A 12,105-nucleotide genomic window follows, 5' to 3' on the forward strand; every position below is an offset into this window, starting at 1 on the left:
TAATTTGAAGACAAATAACCTGTTAAATCCGTTTCCAGTTTTAATATATTTATTTTAAATAGCATATGGATTTCCTTTTTTTGTACTTAAATTTCTATTGCAAAGTGGATAGTGGAGTACCAGGAAAACAGGGGGGGGAAAAAAAGTCAACTATAAAGAATAACCAATAATATAAGCATTTGAAGAACTGTAGTATTTTCATTATCCACCAAAACCATCATAGCATTGACGTCAAACTTCAGTGTCATCAAATTGGAAAACTGTCCCTAGCAAACTTCTGGAAACATGTTCAAATTTGTAGACTGTGTGTAACAGAATTCAAAAGTTTCTTCCTCATTTTAAAATGAGATATGGATATTGTTTTCTAGAGAGGAGTCACTGAGGAAGGTTGTTGTATATAAGAGGAGAAGTGTTTTCTTCTTTTCAAGGATCTTTTTCATGGGTAATGATAAAGAATTTATTTATCAATGATGCCATAATTGTGTCTATTCATGACATAATCTACTTAGCAAACTTCCAGTGTTATCTATTTTAACATTTCTAAGGGAGAATGTTTTTCTTGGAAAGACTGTCATTTTAATAAAAGGAGAAAAATCTAATAAAAGGGGTAGTGGATATCTATCACTGATTCTAATGGGACCATTTTCTTTCCTGGATGAACAAGGCCTTACTTAAAGGTGACAAACACCACACTTCTTTAGGATATGATGTCACGCAGTAAGCTCTATAAAAAAGCCTTAGTTTTGTAATTTTCACATTTTTTTCTTGCATTGCTTTTTCCTCTAGTTCAGAGTCAATGAAGGTTTGCCAATATGTTGCTGTGATATATAATAATACATTTTTACCATGTAATCATTGTTTTTCACTTTTGTGGGATTTAGCTCAAGAAAAACAGAATGTTTATATAGCTGTGAGAAAGATTATATCAGTTGATTAGCTTTCAGTTACACAGAGCTGGCAGAAACAGTTTGAGAGCTGGATTTTTCCTCCTGACCACCAGTCTCACCTACATAAGAAGTTTGCTTAGTAGAGAAATGAGAGTCCTCCATTCTGGAGTTGTATTTTTGAAACTCCACTGAAACTGATATAATGAAGTGTTGTACAGAATACACCTCAGTATATTTGAGGGTTTTCCATTTCCTTATTTATTTTTAAGAAAAACTATGAGAACCAGAACCCCCTTTATACCTGTAATACTTAGATCTAATGTTTTCAGTATGAAGTAAAAAAGGTTTTTTAAAAGTTACTTATCATTCTTTCTAAAATTCTACATTTATAATATCAATTTAGAATCCAGGTTCTTCTGTCAAACTCCTTTGAGTCATACTTAGTCATATAGCTCTATAGGGGGAGTGAAGCATCTCAGAATATGGAAAAGAGAAATATTACAAATAAGTATTCTAATTTTGCTCGTTTTTGGAGCTAAGTAGGTCAGAGGAATGGAAGGGAGAACTTTCAACACTCCAGATGGCTCTCTGGGCTCAAGGGACATGCTTTACAATGTATAGAATTGGTCCTGTAAAGAGTATAATTCAAATAACATAGCAAAGCTTTTTCTCTTCTAAGAGAATTTGTGTCAGTAATATTTGATCATTTCCATGAATAAAATTATTAGATAAAAACATGGATAGCATGAGGGTGAAACTGATACAGGGGTCCAAAGTCATACCCTATATAAGTAAAAACTCTTCTTGTTGCAATTAGTATGGATATTTTCAATGAATAGTAGAATCTCAATAGAGGAGGATAGGGTACCACCTCTATACCTATTCTGAATAACTTGACATAACTTAAGACATACTTCTGAGAGACAGTAGACGAGTTTGAATGGCCCACGTAGAGTTATGTGTCTTACTTGTTCTAAAGTCTAGGCTTTTAGATAAAATGTGAGCAAAAATACATTATCCATTGAGAATTAAAAATAAAATTAAGGCCATGGCTTTATTATATTAGAAGGGCAGCCATTTGGGATGGCTTTAAGCATTCTCGGAAAATATCTGGTACATCAAGCCCCATAGGAAATCTTTGTTGAGGAACATTCATGTTCTTTCTGGGTCTGATCAGGCTTTAGCATGAACTGACTGATAATTTAGTCTGTCAAAACTTGCTTTCCTGGGAATGTGCAAAACTAGAAAATGAGTATACAGACCCTGAAAGTCAATAACTGATGATTCTGGAGATAGATAAAAGCTGAGCAGAGGCTTTCAGGATCATAGAGGACTAGTTTTCCAAAATGTGCTCAGTGCATAAGGCTGATGATTTTACAATTGTATCTTTATGCACCAAATAGTTTTTATGGCCTAGTCCTATGTGCATTAGGCATGACATGCATTTGGTTGAAATAATTATTTAAAATGACCTTGAGCCTCTCTAATAAGTGTGGGAAGTGAACCAAATCATCGGTTTCATTCTTTTATGAACACATGCAAAGATTATCCAGGTTAATAAGCTAAGCTATTTGTCATTTCATGGTGGATGTTAAGAACAGGATGTAATTAACATATGCAGATGCAATATTACTGTGACAGAGATTATGATTAATGATTTCTCTTAGCTTCACCAACTATAGTTAATTTTAAATTTTTTGGTAGCAAACAATTGTTTACAGAATAACAAAAAGCCCTGTAATGGGAAATCACATTTATGGCTGAGTATAAAAACCTTGTTTCTATCAGAAGAAATAATTTACTGATCACTAAAAAATATTGCTACATTTCATTATAGCCTGTTGTTTAATCCTTGGAAATATTTTAATCCAGGCTTCAAAATATCTCCATCTGAATGATATATCTAAAAATCTCAAATATTGTCATGAACTGTGTATGATGGTTTTGGTTTTGGTTTTGGTTTTTTTTACAGAACATCAGTATTCAGGATATTTGTATGTACTATTTGTGTTTTGTTTAAAAGAAATCCAAAAATGTCGTGGGTTTTCACACAGAGTAATTCCATACCATGATATTTATAAGCGAAAGAAACATTCTTAATTATGACTGAAACAAGAAATCTTAATTCCCAGTCTCATATACACAATTACATAATATAGCCATGGTGGTTTTGTGATTAAAGATGATGCTAAATAACTAGATGCATGTGCATTATGGGAAAGAAGAGAGAACCTTGAACTACGTGTCCACTCCTCTGTCATATGACCTGGGGGATAATTTACAAGGGATGTCTGCAGCCTCATCTTGTCCCAGATAAATGTTTTCCTGAAAACTGAAATGTCAGGGGAAGTATCTGTTCTTTGTTTTGGCTCTGACAGTAGCTCTTGGTTTAATTTGCAGTTATTTATAATTTTCTGTATGATTTTTCTGTTTCTGTCTGTATTAACTTGTTACAGCTGTTTGAGGTAACGTACATCAGGTTTGTATCTAAAATCTTTTAGGATGGAAGACTGCACAGAGAACCTTAATCTAGCTATTTATTATTTTGTAATATATTAAATATTGACAGCTTTTTCATTAATCATTTAGTATTAATTACTTCATCAGAGGCTTTATAGGTCACATTTTTATGCAATTTTTACATAGTGAAGCTATGATTCTAATGCGGTTATTGCATACTGGTGTGGTCTTCTGAAACCATGACTTCAGTCAGCCAATACTTTACACGATAAATCATCGTCAGACTGAGTACTGTTATATATTGCAAGAAAAAAATTTAAATCATCATTTTCGCCATTGATAATACTGTACAGAATTGACAATGTTCTTGTCATAGGCACACATATAAGTCTGGAAGCAGATAAAAGACTAAGGCACATTAGGCTAAAATACTTTCTTGAGTGATTTTTATTTTTGGTAGGTAGGTAAACACAAGGTTGAATTTCTAGGTAATCTAATATACATTTCTTTAAAATGCTCAGGTGTGTTAAAAGAACAATCAGGTGGAACTGGAATGTGATGGTCTATTTTATACATGTAAGAATCAAGGCTTTTGTTGGGTTTGTATTCTGGATGTAAAGATTTTGATCAAAGCAGTTGGAACTTTCATTAACATTTTTGTCCCATTCTGCTTTTTTGGAGTACAAATGCAGAATGCTTGATTATATTCCCAAATCATCAACTATCATATATAAGCAATTAAAAAGAAGATTTTGAAAGCCACAAAACAGTTCTTAGAAGCCTAACATTCATTAACTTCCATCTGTGGTATTTAGCATTTTCATCTTTATTAAAAAAGCAACCAAACAAAATACATTTCTAGAAAAAAGCCTGCTTGTTTTTAATAGACAAAACAGACCAAATGCATATCTAAAATATAACTGAGATCAGGATCAGAGATTACATGGATACTTTAGATGGATAGTAGTAACTGTATTTTGGGTTGGCTACAGCTACTGCTCTTTAATTATTTTTTGCTAGAAACTTATATTTAAATTCTTTTTAGTATTTCGTTAATTTATTGTGCCAGACTTTTTGCTTTTTCATTTCTCTGCAAGAGGTTTGTTCCTCAGTGTGAATAATTTGCTTTAAAATAATGTATTTGTCAGAGAATTACATCTGCAGTGAACACATTTTCTTCATACTTTGAAGGTGGCAGAGGATTGAATGATATAATAGAAGCAGAAATACAGTGAGGATACAAAGCCAGGATGACTTATAATCACTAAAGAATTCTTGTAAATACTGAAATTAATTCTCAGAAGTCTAATATCTATCTTTATCATGTTAGGAAAAGGCCTTGGCCAGAAACTCTGAGGATGACATGAGTTTAAACGGTTAGTGTTTGTGGTATAGAGTTGAACAAAGGCATTGAGAGAGTTACTGTGCACTGGAGTGCAAGGACCAATCTTAGCCATCATTTCACTAAGGTAGTAAAAGTCTAAAGGCATTAAAACACGTGGCAGAGGTGGCATAGGTGATGCTGCAATAGTAGTCATCCATTTACCTCCTTTTGAAGCATGACACTTTCATTTAAAATAAATTAATCCCTATTCATTTTACTTTTGAATTATGACTAAGATATTAGAGAGTGAAATTCATTAATTGCCATGGGCATGGGAACAAGTTGTGATACCTGCTCTTGAATTTTCAGTGTTGAGAGGTCATTCTGACTAGATTTCTTCACTACCTACTTCAGAAACGTTTATTAAATGAGCATTCATACAAGGTTTAACTTTTTTTTCTCAGATTGTGCACTTTTATCATGCACTGTCATGCTTGCACAACATCTTTGAGTAGGTGAAGAATTGAACTTCATGGCATTTATACAATAAAACAAGATGACAAGATTGATGCTTTTATTTGAAAACTACTCAATAGTTCCCTTAAAACTTTATAAATAAAATCTGTAAAACCAGTAGTATGTGTGTGGGGGAAATGCCATAGCCCCTTGAAGTGGCCGTGTTTATGATATCGTTCAATGTCACCAATTACTATGTTAACTCTGCATAAATATTTTTAAAGTTGTGGAGAATGAAATGACACATGAGGAAAAGTCAGATGAGGTGTCTAGAGAGGGAATATTTGTCTTTTATAATAACAACAAATATATTTATTTTTAAAGAGTGTAGTAAGACATACATGTATGTTAAAGTATTAAACCGTCATTAAGAATCAATGTATGTGTGTAAAAGTTATAAGTAGTAAACTGATGTATTTATTTTAGAAAAAAAATAACAATATAAGGCTAAAAAATCTAACATTGAAAAGTTAGTCAATGACATAATTAAGGCTGTCATGAAGGTGAGGGTGTGTTTGAAACATCTTCAACAGTGATCTTATATACCTCTGTGGCTGGGAGGGGGCATAAGGTTTTTTGTTTTGATCCAGTGATGATATGGAGTTGCTTATATTTGAAGTCACTGTATGAAGGGCCACTGTTTCAAAGTTCAAGAGTGTGTAAGGAATGAGTCAGGCAATTGCAGGAGGAACAGAGTATTCTTGCAGCTCACAAAACTGAATGTTACTGTGAATGAGACTGTGTTTGTGTTGATAGTTCCAAAGTAATGTTCAGTTTAACCACTTAAGCAGTATGCTTTACTTAAAATTGTCATGTTGGCTACTTAAAAAGCATTTCTCATTTTCTTTTTGCCCAGAATAATGTCTGTTTTATAGAATCACATAGACCATGATCTGAGTACTTAGAAGTAGAAACGAAATAATCAAGATTGGTCTAAATATGTAAAATGTTACTCAAATGCTATGTATTCTGAGAAGTTAATTCTTAATAGTCAGACTTAAAAAGGCAATTGAAAGACTTCTGAAGAAAATATAAAGAATTTTACTTTATTGTGACTGAAATATCTTCTCAATACTAAATTTTTGTTCACAAGCTTCTGCTGCCCAGTATTTTACAAATATATTCCTATTGCTTTACCATTCCAAGCTTTCCAATGTAGTCAGTAGAGAGAGAGGTTGCTTAAAAGGCCACCAAAGGGGATTCAAAGAGCTTGTTAGGAAGGTATATTTTCCTCTTTGAATCTGGACTGAATGAACAGGATTTACAATGTCTGTATGCTAGCAGAGCGTGACAGAGCAGTAAGATAGGAAATACTAGATACAGTGAAATATCTGAAAACACTGTGTAGAAGCAATACTGCTTGAGAACACAGCATACAACAAACACTGTTTTGGAGGGAATGTAAGTTTACTTTTTGTGTGTATGTGTAAAAATTTGACACTTAGAAGATTCCTGAGAAAGAGTAAGCATCCAGGTTTCAGTATACCTTAACCTATAAACCTCTCACTACATACTTTTCTGCATGAACACACTCATTACTCCTCCTCCATGGAAAGGAGACCATTGTACAGCAAGAACTATCAAGTCAAAAAGCCAAAAAAGAGAAATGGTAACTTCAACCTGGTGGATTTGGCAGTAATTAAGTAGAGATCTGGTTAACAGTATATACTTCTTCAAGACAGTGGGCTCAATTTTTCCTAGGACAAGCCACTGACTATTTTGAAATACACAAATGGTTTTGGGAATAGGGAACAGAAATAAGACCTTTCTATATGGCTATGCAGATAGATGGTATTTTGCAAAAAGCCCCACAGTTTTTGGAAGATGTGATTAAGTTAAAATCTCAGCTTTTCTTAAAACTGTTCATATTAAAGAAAGTTCAAAAACATTACTGGAATGAACTATAAAGGTTAGTAATTGTAGAAAGCTCAGAAAACAACTAAATACAGACACATACATATACCCACACCAAGCATTACTTTGAGTGTCTGACCTTTTGCATATACATTTGGAATTCATAATATGGCTTTACAATGTCAATTGAATAATAAATGCTGTGTGTAATTATTCCAAGCTTTCATTAAAGAGGTACTAATGTATTGGTAAATATAAGAAATGTAGAATAGGAGTTAATTACAATGATCTCATTAAAATCAGCTGTTGGAGAATCCTAATTTCCAAGGTATTTAAGGGATTAGTTAGATAGTGCACCATAAAACCAGGTACTTCTTCTCCTCATGAACTAAATCTGCTGCCAATTTTTAGAAGCATAGTTTAATGAAGAAAATGTTAGAAAGAAGGAGGAATAGTTTAAGATATGTGAACTTTGATTTTTTTTTGTCTTAATATTTTATATTCTTTATTATAAGAATGTATCTGAAATTAGATGTGTATATTTAAGCCAGAATTTTAAATAAGTCTGCTTAGATGCAACTGTTAGTTTGAATAAACATCATGAATAAGCAAGGAAAGTAGAACAGGGAACTTTAGTATTATTGAGAATAGCCTGTAAATAATAAAATATGTAATTTATTTCACAGTTTCTGATTTATTTGGCAATAAAAGCATATAGAAAGCACAAATGAAAATGCAGAATAAAGCATGCAAATTTTTTTTATTTAGAATATTAAAAACTGACACTTGTTTGTTTGCTTTGAATATGTAAATTTTCCGGTAGAGGATTGAAAAATGTTATTATTCCATTTAAAAAAAGGGTTATTTCATTGTGTATTTTTAAGTGGAGAGAAAAACAGCTTTTAGCACTAGTTTAAGTAAATATATGCTTGTTTCTGCCTTAAGTGTTAACGTCATAGGTACATATTTGAAGATATTTAGAACAGAAAAGGTGTCCACAGGGGATTCTGTTCCTAGAAAGAAAAAGAATCCCTATCATTTATTTACACAGATAAGTAAATATTTATTTTCCAGAGACTGAAAGACAGTGAAATAGAACAGGATTATGTAGCATCAGTCAGTAAGTCAATTAATTAACAACTGGAATTAAAGAAACTAATCCAGTTATCTGCACTGGCTATACCTGATAAATATGCATGTTTCTAACTTTACGTCAGGCAGCAATCTGAAGGGCCTCACTCCTGTCTAATAAAACTTCAGTAATCCATTAGGTGGGATATGTTGGTGGTTACATGTATAAGAGTCATATTTCATTCTTTGCACAAGTTTTGTCACCTTCATACTGACTATTGCAGCAGAGACTAGGGGATAGTTCTGTGGAATAGAAAAACCTGCAGTAAGAGGCTGCGTTGTTTTAAAATGAAATTCAGTTTTCATTTCCTTCTTGACTGGGCTACATATAGCAGTTACTCAACCTACTCTAGGAATGGTAAGCAAGACTACGGTCCAAATTAAACAGAGTAGCTGCTTCTTTTAAGGTCTTGTATTTCTTGATGTTTCACTCAGAAGCTGAATACATAACAGTTTTTTTTCTGATCTCGCCCTCTCTTGAAGGAACAGTATTTTCCACAACAAAACTTTACTTCTAGTTTTTAGGTATTCACTGGTACTTTTTTGTTATATATTTCTTTCTTATATTCTGAATTATAGCTAACAGATATAACTTTTTTATATCCTGAATTCTGTGCTTTCAGAAGTTAATACAATGAATCACAACTCTAACACACATTTGTGTACTCCAGATACTGCAGAAGTTGTTTTGCTGTTACCTATTTAAAAGGTTACACTTCCTTCTCTATTATACTGCACTTAATTTTATATTTTTCTATTGTTTTTATAATCAGTTAGTGATTAAGTGGGTAGTTTAAAGCTTTACTTATGTAGCATGCCAGGACATACACTGGTTTGGTTCATGGGTGAATTTTTAATAAATACATCTTCAGACATTAAACTATATTTAGAGTTACAGTTGAGAGCACATATAAGTAACTGAAGGTCAGAGAACATTACAGTGATATTTTAATTACCCTCAGTTCAAATATTAGTGAATCACTTAACATCTTTTTATTTCAGCATTAAGATAAAAGTACCAAATGAATAAACAGCTGGCCTAAAGCAGAGCAGATTTTCTCAATGAGAATGTGACAATTATGTGCTCAGAATGCATCCAAAGTGTCCATAAGGCACTCAAAATGGACATCGTGGGAGGAAGGGAGAGAAAAAACCTAGAAGTATTTTTTTACTTTGTATGGGGAGCTGTATGAAAATGAGGAAGCTCATTGAACTTAATTTGAAGACCACAGCAAAAGGTATTTACTGGTGACCTGGAAATCATGTAGAAATACATTTTAGAGTCTCAGCATTCTTGAACTGTGTCAAAATGGAAGCAGTTATAGAAGAGATGTTAAAGAAAATCAATAAATAGAACCACAGCAAGTTGGTAGGATGAGTCAGTTTTTTCTGTGAAGTTCTGAAAGAGCCTAGATGTGAAGTGTTTGAAGTACAAATGTTGACCTTAAAGTTGTTAGCCTTTCTATCAAAGTAGTGGAAGGTGATGAACACGTCAAAAACCTTCCATGATAAGCAACTGGCTGATTTCCCAAGTTAGCAAATAGGTAGAGATTATAGAAAAGAACAGAAGTAGGAGATGCATGGTTAAACATGTTGAAGAAAAATCAGTATAACTTTTGAAGAGGAATGTGGAGCTTAATGGTCATTGCAAATCTATCACATGTAACATACTGAATTAATTTTATATTTAAACTACAAGGAATCAAAAGGAAGGTTCGGTAAAAGAAAATTTTAGGTACTCCGGAAATGATTTGAAGATGGACTCAACATTTTATTAAAAATATTTATGGACATATCGGACATAGATGGGATTTTCATCTAAATGTGTGTTTATGCTTACAAGATCACATTACTGCTGTTAACAAGATCAGCTCGGAAAGAAAGGTGTTCTTTGGAGTATGATGAAAACTGTGAAACCGGAGTCTTCCAAATTTTGTGGTATACACTTGGAACAGAAACCGTCAGGACTGTGTAATTTTAAACCATACCTTCCTTTTTTTCATATATTTCTTTCATAAGTTTCCCTGGAGGTGTTCAAGAGTAGGGTCGATTTAAAGTTTAAGGATATGCTGTAGGTGGGAACTGTGCTAGGCAAACGGTTGGACTAGATGATCTCCAGAGTCCTTTCCAACCTAGATGATTCCGTGATTCTTTTTGTCCCTCTCTTTCTAGTCTATCTGCTTCCCTAGACATTCGCTTTCTTTGTGTGTACTCAAAGCTTGACTTGCAATGGATATGCATAGAACATTAGAAATTAGAAATGTAATTGCTGTAATCTTGCTTTAAATATAATCAATCATTCAAGAATTAAGAAGAGATATAGTATAATCAGAAAGTAGCCACACATAATAGAGGTAAACAATATGCGTAGGCATTCTATAGCTCAGCCAAGAAGTAAGATTTTCAGATTATAACACTGGTAAAATTCTGCACTTCATGTTATGTAAGAGGCCACATTGATAAAAATGACCATTTTTATTCTTATATAAATCTGTAAACAGTAGTTGAAACGTCTTATTATGTGCTGACATGCCACACAATCAAAATCGAGTAGAGACATTACTGGTAATGTCAGAGTAATGTAACTGTCTTTTACAGAAATGGTTTTTCTTTTGTATGTAGAATCACTTCCACCAGGCATAGCAAAACCAGTCTAGATTAGATTAGTGAGTTTTGTGGGTATTTTTATTTTTTATTTTTTGTCTATTTGCTTGCTTTAAAATCACATCTTTTTTTTATTTTATATTTTTAATTAGTACTTGTGCTCAGAACTGTTCATTCCATAGACCAGTTATTTTGTCTATTGTTTATTTTACTATTAACAGTTGTTTCTTACCCTTTTTTTCTTTCCTGTGTTTCAGGAGTTGGATCCTTTTTCCTCATTTTCTGGGATGAATTAATTATTTTTATTTGCTTTTAATGTGAATGTGACTGTATTTATGGATTGTGTATAATTTGGCATTGGTTTTTTGTTTTGTTTTGTTGTGTTGTTTTGTTTTTTGTTTTTTTTTTCTCAATCATATGTCTTTTTTAGTCTGATACTTCAACATTTTGGTTAGTAGCTGAGAACTAGAGTTCTCCAGAGGGAATAACAGAATGTGTTTTTCTCTCTACTAGTCATAGAGAGTGCCTGGATGGCTAGACAGCTGTGTATTAGAAACCTAGAGTTGAGAAACATGAGTCTGTACCTCATCGACAATAATCTTAAAAGACATTTCTCTTGCTATTTGAGAGACAGGCACATGCACATATCTAGCCCAAATACTACAGGGTGAGATGAATCATCCTCTGGGGAAATCTAGTTCTTCTTAATTTTATCCCTTTACACATATATGTCTGAAAGCAGCTATGCTTTGCTGCAGTTGTTTGCTTGGATTCTTTGTGTTTCGGTGTATTTGTTTTTCTCTGGCTTGTATTATTGAATTGTCATATTTAATTTGCTACTGCTTTGAGAATGGCCTTATGTAAACCTTGAATTAATTGAGGTATTGAAGTAGTTGCACTGAGATGGCTGTTCTTTCTGTATGTATTTTAATATATTCTTCCCTTTTAACCACAGAACTGTGCTAATTAGAGTTCATATTGTTTTCGGTGTACCCTGACATTTTATTCTCTAGGATACTTACTATTTTGACTTTTTTCTCTAAGGAACAGTTTGTATACCAAACTGATATTTACTTTCTAGGTTTGAATCCACTGGTAAATTTAATTACTCACAAGTCCAGTTGAAAATTGAAAGGGGGGAATCATTTAAGGAGGGGAGTTTGAAAAGTGGAGATTTCTATCTTAAAATTATTTAAAAGCCTGTGTTGCAAACATACACCATAATGATAGCAAAGATAACTGAGACTTAGCAGATTACAGTGAATGTAGTTAGTCTATCGTTAGTTGTCATATCTCAAATTTAAAATTAAATTCATTAACTGCTACTGT

At 32.9% G+C, this 12,105-nt stretch overlaps 1 protein-coding gene across 3 annotated transcripts in view; it reads left to right on the forward strand.

The window, feature by feature from the left end:
- The window catches only part of CSMD3 (CUB and Sushi multiple domains 3), a 732,271-nt gene that overhangs the window by 527,977 nt on the left and 192,189 nt on the right, over positions 1-12,105 (forward strand). The gene's annotated exons all lie outside the window — the stretch shown is intronic.

The sequence above is a fragment of the Athene noctua genome, chromosome 2, assembly GCF_965140245.1.
Source record: "Athene noctua chromosome 2, bAthNoc1.hap1.1, whole genome shotgun sequence".
NCBI classification, from domain to species: Eukaryota; Metazoa; Chordata; class Aves; order Strigiformes; family Strigidae; genus Athene; species Athene noctua.